Source organism: Lontra canadensis, unplaced genomic scaffold, assembly GCF_010015895.1.
Source record: "Lontra canadensis isolate GAN:19392208 unplaced genomic scaffold, GSC_riverotter_1.0 scaffold3, whole genome shotgun sequence".
NCBI lineage: Eukaryota > Metazoa > Chordata > Mammalia > Carnivora > Mustelidae > Lontra > Lontra canadensis.
Window position 1 is genome coordinate 11,607,507 of NW_022630997.1, and position 6,813 is coordinate 11,614,319.

The following is a 6,813-nucleotide window of genomic DNA, read 5'->3' on the forward strand; positions in this document are numbered from 1 at the left end:
TGAAATGATCCCCACAAACAGTCTGGTGAACATTGGCCATTACACATAGTTACAGAATTCCCCTTCTTGTGATGAGAACTTTTAAGATCTGTTCTCTCTGCAACTTATTTTCTAAGATCTTATTTGTTTATTTGAGAGACCGAGCATGCGCGCACAAGTGGAGGGGAAAGGCAGAGAGAGTGGGAGAAACAGACTCCCCACTGAGCAGGGAGCTTCATGCAGAGCTCAATCCCAGGACCCTAGGATCATGACCTGAGCCACCCAGGTGCCCCTCTCTGCAGCTTATAAATATGGAAGTATAGTCACCATGCTGTACATTACATTCCCATGACTTATTTTATAACTGGACATTTGTACCTTTTGGATTCCCTTCACCCATTTTCCCATTCCTTCTTTCCAACCACTGGTGAAGTCCCATGTGTTCTCTATATCTTTAAGCTTGGTTTTGTTTTGTTTTGTTTTGGTGGTGGTTTTATTTGTGTTAGAGTCCACATATAAATGAGATCCTATGGCATTTGTCTTTCTTCGTCTTAGTTCACTGAGAATAATGCCTTCAAGTTCTATCCATACTGCTGCAAATACAAGATTTCATTCTTTGGTATGACTAAGTAATACATACATATTAATACTTCCTTTATTCATTTATCCATTGGTTAGACACTTAGATTGTTTCTACAACTTGCCTATTGTAAATAATGCTGCAGTGAACTTGGGGGTGTGTATAACTTTAGGTTTCTTTACACCTTTGTATATCAACTCATGGAATAAGTTGAAGCTACAGACATATAGCATATGGTAAAGAAAATTAAAAATATCAATTAGGTTGAAATTTTAATTTAAATATATGTTTTATACCTTTAGATCCAATAATTCCACCCTCGAATTAACTTTAGGGATGTAATTAGAGAAGTATGCAAAGATTCAAATATAAGAATGTCCATTAAACACTTAGTAATGCATTGAATTGCTGAACTGTTACTGTAATAACACTGTATATTAATATATTGGAATTAAAATGAAAAAGTAAAAGTATATCACAGCATTATTGATAGTATTGGAAAATCTGCAACTATACACATGTCCAACAGTAACTGTTTAAATTATGACTTCTATACAATAGAATATGATAAAGCTATTAAAATGATGTAAGTACACTGAGGTAGAAATGGGTTCAAATTTTGATGTCTTAAAAAGGTACAAGGTATAGCATAAGTCCACTTTCTTTTTTTTTCTTAAAGATTTATAAGTTCATTTTCAAGAGGAAAAAAATTAGTGTTAGAAGATTATTTTTAGATGGTAGGTTGACGAATACTTTTTATTCATGTTTATGTTGAATTTTTTTCTCTATATATAAATTTGTGCAATGAAATCATTGAGAAAAATAAAATTAGGGAAGATTATGAGCATTTAAAATATTTTTCTTAGTTCAGGTTTGCTGGAACTATTGCTTCCAATTGGCTAATAAATATGAAACCTAGGATTTTGTAGTTTTTTGTTTTTTTTTTTTTTTTCCAACTAAGTGCCAATTAGCCAAGATAACATCCAGGTTTGAGGATTAAAATGTGATCACCTGAATAATTCATAAATTGGTTTTTCATGCTTCCCTGCTGGGGTCATAGTGCCCACTGACAGACTGACCAAGATTGGACAGAAAGTAGACGATGTGTTTTCCTGGACAGGACCCAGAGTAGGGATGTTGCATTTATTCTCATCATGAGTCCTTCTGCACCCATGCCTGCCTCCTTCCAGACACTGAGCAAACACTTGGGTGGGGGATCCTTCTGTGATGTTCTGACTTTGGAAAATATTTTCCTTTAAGTCTGTTCTTCTTTTAAATATGACCCGGTCATATGGAAGAAATAGGACTCTGAGCATCTTATCTCCAAGAAAAACATCTCCTTGCCCAAATGGACACTGCGGTCTCAGGGCTCTGTGTTTAACTCTCTCACTTTAAAGACCTGATGAAGAGTCAGACTCCAGCTTATGTTAACTCATTGAAGACTCCTACCAACTTAATGCTAAACTGTTAGAAAACATGTATCATGGCTATAAGTTAATTCATTAAAATACGTAATATTGCATTCAATCAATTTGTACTGAATCGGTTGTATTGGATTGCATTGAATTGAACTGATCTGACCATGCTCAATGCCATAAGTAAATGAGTAGATCAGCCTTAAAGTGAATTATTGTGTAATGACAAAAACCCTGAGACCTTAAGACACTCTTTACCTTACTCCCAAACTCCCTGACTTAATCTCTATTTTATAATTCTCCCACATACAGATTAGACAGTATGTTTGGGAATTGATTTCCCCTGTCCCTGTATTTTTTACCTAAGCCACTTACCATACTTGGTGTTCCCCTCCCCTTCCATACCGCTTATGTATATCCTATCCTATCAAATATTGCCTCCCAGAAACTTAATTATCTTGCCTCCAATATACAGACTACTTTGTTTTCAGATAAGTAGCATGTCTGAGTGCCTGTCACATATGTCCAATATAGAGTCAGACCTCGCGGATACTGGCTGCATTAAAGAATCAATGGATAGATTCTAACATATAAAACATAAGACTTACTGTATCTATCATCTATGTCTATAGCACATTCTTTTATATCTTGAGTTTACTTAGACATAACACTTTCTTCTTTATTTGATGCTAAGCCATTTTAGGCCAGGCATTGTGTCAATGATAACTCTGTACTTTGCCTCTTTTTCTCTAACAGTGACTGGCAAGGTTTCACATAGATTAGATATTCACATATCTTAGATTAGAAATTCAATATAAATTGATTAAATGCAAGACTTTATACACTAATGAACAACTTATTGCCACCATGCATGTTTTACACTCATCATATGATAATATTCTCATGTTGCCATGTATCATTTGTTAGCCATTTTCTTTTTATTGAACAGGAAATCAATTGAAGAAAGAACCTACATCTTGTGCATATTTATATGCACATTACCTTGTTCCATTTCTATGTCTGAAATCGAAGAACTCGTGTCTCCCACTCATCATGTGTTTGTTGAATAAATGAATAAATCTTAGCATAAAAAGACACCAACCCATCCTTCCAGGTGTTTTACTTATTTACTCCCTCATTTTTGTTGTTTGGGGTATTTTCTCTGTGCCAGATATTAAATTATTCATTGCATTTCTCAAACACTCAGCACATCCATGCTTAAAGTCAACCGTGTGTGTGTCTGTGTGTGTGTGTGTGCATGCGAACACAGACTCTTGGAAGAGTCCGTTGTTTAAAGAGGGTAGAAGTAGGTGTTATGCTGGTACTCAAGGGAAAAGAGAGCTCATGTTCTGCTTTCCTACTATGATGATAATAATACTGAATCTGCACAGAGGGCATGGTGAGAAATTCAGTTTCCAGCAAGAAGGGCTAACCTGCTCTAACCATAGATTCATACTCTGGGTTCTGAGTACACACCCAGATTAAAGGGGTTGGGAAGACAGTCTTTCTTTTTTTTTTCTTTTCTTTTTTTTAAGATTTTATTTATTTGACAGAGAAACAGCCAGAGAGGAAACCAGAGCAGGGGGAATGGGGGAGGGAGAAGCAGGCTTCCCACTGAGCAGGGAGCCTGATGGGGGGCTAGATCCCAGGACCTTGGGATCATGACCTGAGCGAAAGGCAGACACTTAATGACTGAGCCACCCAGGCGCTCCAGGAAGCATGTCTTTACATCTCAAAAACTCTAGAAGGCTGTGGTCCAGGCAAAATGTGTACTTAGGACATCTGGACAGCAAAGAGGATTCCAAAACTAGAGCTATTCAGAGCGAATGGCCTCCGGCATTTTGCCGGTGGAAATCTGTTACGGAGCCAGCCCCTCCCCTCCCCCCTTGAGTAACACTTTCATTTTAAGGAGTTAAAATAAAAGAACAGCAAAAACCACGCTCAAAGAATGTTAAATCATGAAACTCTCCTGGCATAAAAATATTTTCATTAAATAAGACTTTTTAAAAGATTTAATTCTTTGATAACAATAGTAACGCAACACTCCTCATCAAGATTTATGAAAACGAACCAAAGAAAAATAGAAAAAAGATCAATGTGAAGATTATATAACAGTAGATCATTTCAGATTTATACAGATATTAAAATAATGGTACATAATATGAACAAATGTCATTATCAATGGTGAAATATTGAATTTCCCACAGAAAGATGGAAAAAGGAAAATATGCTCTTTATAATCACTTTATTTAACATTGTACTGGTTATCTTAATTACTTCAATTAAGCTAAGCAAATAAAAGACATCACTTTGGAAAAGTTCTTTTTTTTTTTTTTAATACCTGTCAGTTTTCTTGAATGATGACTATGCTCTGAGTATATCTAAATGCTAAGGTTACAGTATTAAAGTACAGAAAATTAAATTAATAAATATAAGCAGTGAGGTTCATATGCAAAATTCAATTTTACTTCTATATATTGCTAATTGAAAAATCTAAAATCTGTTTGCTTTTACATGGCAACAAATAACATCAAATACTTGGGAATAAATCTTCTTAAAAATGTCCAAAACTCTATAGAGAAAACCACAAATGTTATTGATATAAAATGTTTAAGGTTAAAAGAATGTACATATTTGCTACATGAACTAGAAAAATCAATAATGTGAAAAATTTAATTTTCCTGAAACTGTTTTACAAAGTGAACACAATCACACTCTAAGTTCTATCAGGATATTTTGAAATTACAAATTCTAAAGTATATTTGGGAATTCTAAGAGAAAATAACAGCCAAGACAATTTTTTGGAAGGAAAAAAAGCCAGAGAATTTATACTATCAAATAACAATACTTGTTACTAAGCTACTCTAACAGAGGTAGTGTGGTATTGGCACAAGGATTGACAAATAGACCATGGGAACACAATAGAAAAATCCTCAACAGACTCACAATTATATGGTCTTCTTCCTATACAAAAATGATGTTGTAGTATACATGGAAGAAGATGGATATTTCAATAAATTAGGCTAATCGATGGGATGTCCATATTGAAAAATACATATATAACTCTACCACCCAGAATATTTTTTTTTTAAATTGCAGGCAGATTTGTAATCTTAAGGTAGACAAATATTTTTTTCAAAAATTAACTATTGCTAACCTAGACTACATTCATAATATTTTTTTAAATCAAAAGAGGCATGTAGAAAATGAAGGAGAGTCAATTTCCCATATCTATTTATCTATCTGTATCAGTAAACATATAAATATAAAGGTAGATAGGAAAAACCTCTCTTTACACCATGCATTAAAAATATTAATTTGAAATGGTTCATAAATTATTTTAAAAAGTATTCTTCTAAAAAATAGAGAAATAGGATAATGGGGAAGGCAAGGATTACCTAAATGAAAAACAAGATAGAAAATAGTCTATTATATAGTTTATATTATATTATATAATATATTATATATTATAGTCATAGAATAATGAAAAACAGAATACTAATAATGGAGACATTAAAATTAAAAACTTTCCATTCAACAACATTAAGAAAATGAAAAAGAAAACCACCAGACAAGGAGAAAATATTTGTAATAATTTATAAAATAAATGACTCATCACCAGAATATACAAATAACCCCTTTAGATTAATGATTGAGAAACCAAAACCCAATAGGAAATGGATAAAGTAATTGAACCACCTCCACAGAATGAGATATGTCAAATAACTACATGAAAAGATGGTCAAATGCATGTCATCATGACATGTAAATTAAAACTACTGTATGGACACCTGCGTGGCTCAGTTGGTTAAGCATCTGTCTTCAGCTCCTGTCATGATCCTAGGGTCCTGGGATAGAGCCCTGTGTTAGGCTCTGTACTCAGCAGAGGGTCTATTTCTCCCTCTGACCCTACCAAATTTCACGCCCTCACTCTCTCTTGATCTCTCAAATACATAAAAATCTTAAAAAAGAAAAAAGAAAAACTATGAAAACCCTCTACAAATGCTCCCAAATTACTAAAATGATAAAGGCAGATGATATTAAGTGTAGATAATGAAGAACTAGAACACTCACTGCAGCTGTGACTGTAAATGTGCATAAAACATGTTTAAAACTCTTTGCATCAGAGGTACCTGGGTAGCTCAGTCAGTTAAGCATCTGCCTTCGGCTCAGGTCAGGATCCCAGCATCCTGGGATCAAGCCCTGCATTGGGCTCTCTACTCAGCAGGGAGCCTGCTTCTCCCTCTCTTGCTCTCCTTCTGTGTGCTCGCTTGCTCACTCTCTCTCTCTCTCTCCCCCAAATAAATAAAATCTTTTAAAAAATAAAAAAACAACTTCGCATTAGGTAAAGCTGAATGAATTTATGCATACCTTATGGTGCAATGATCCTACTCCCAGGTATCTACTCAAAAGAAATTCTAAATCTCCAAAAGAATTCCACAAGAATCTTCCAACAATCACTAAATAAACTGTGATATGTTATTATCTGGAAAACTAGGCATCAGTGAGTTTGAGGGAACTATGAGCTGCGTGCTGCAGTGTAGATGAATATCACAGTCTAACACTAAGGAATAGAAGCCAGACACAGACAAGTACATAATATAAACATGAGAGCATTTCTATCAGGTTTGAACACATACAGCAATAATCTATAGTGTTAGAAGCCCATGTATCAATTGCTTTTCTTGAGTAGAGGGTGGAGGATACAGAAACGGGAGAGAATGAGACTATTTTGTCCACATTTCCTCTTACAAGGACAGCAGTGGGACCTTATTAGAACCCAACCTCATAACCTGGTTTTAACTTAATCACCTGCCGGTAGAATGATTGAATAAAGAT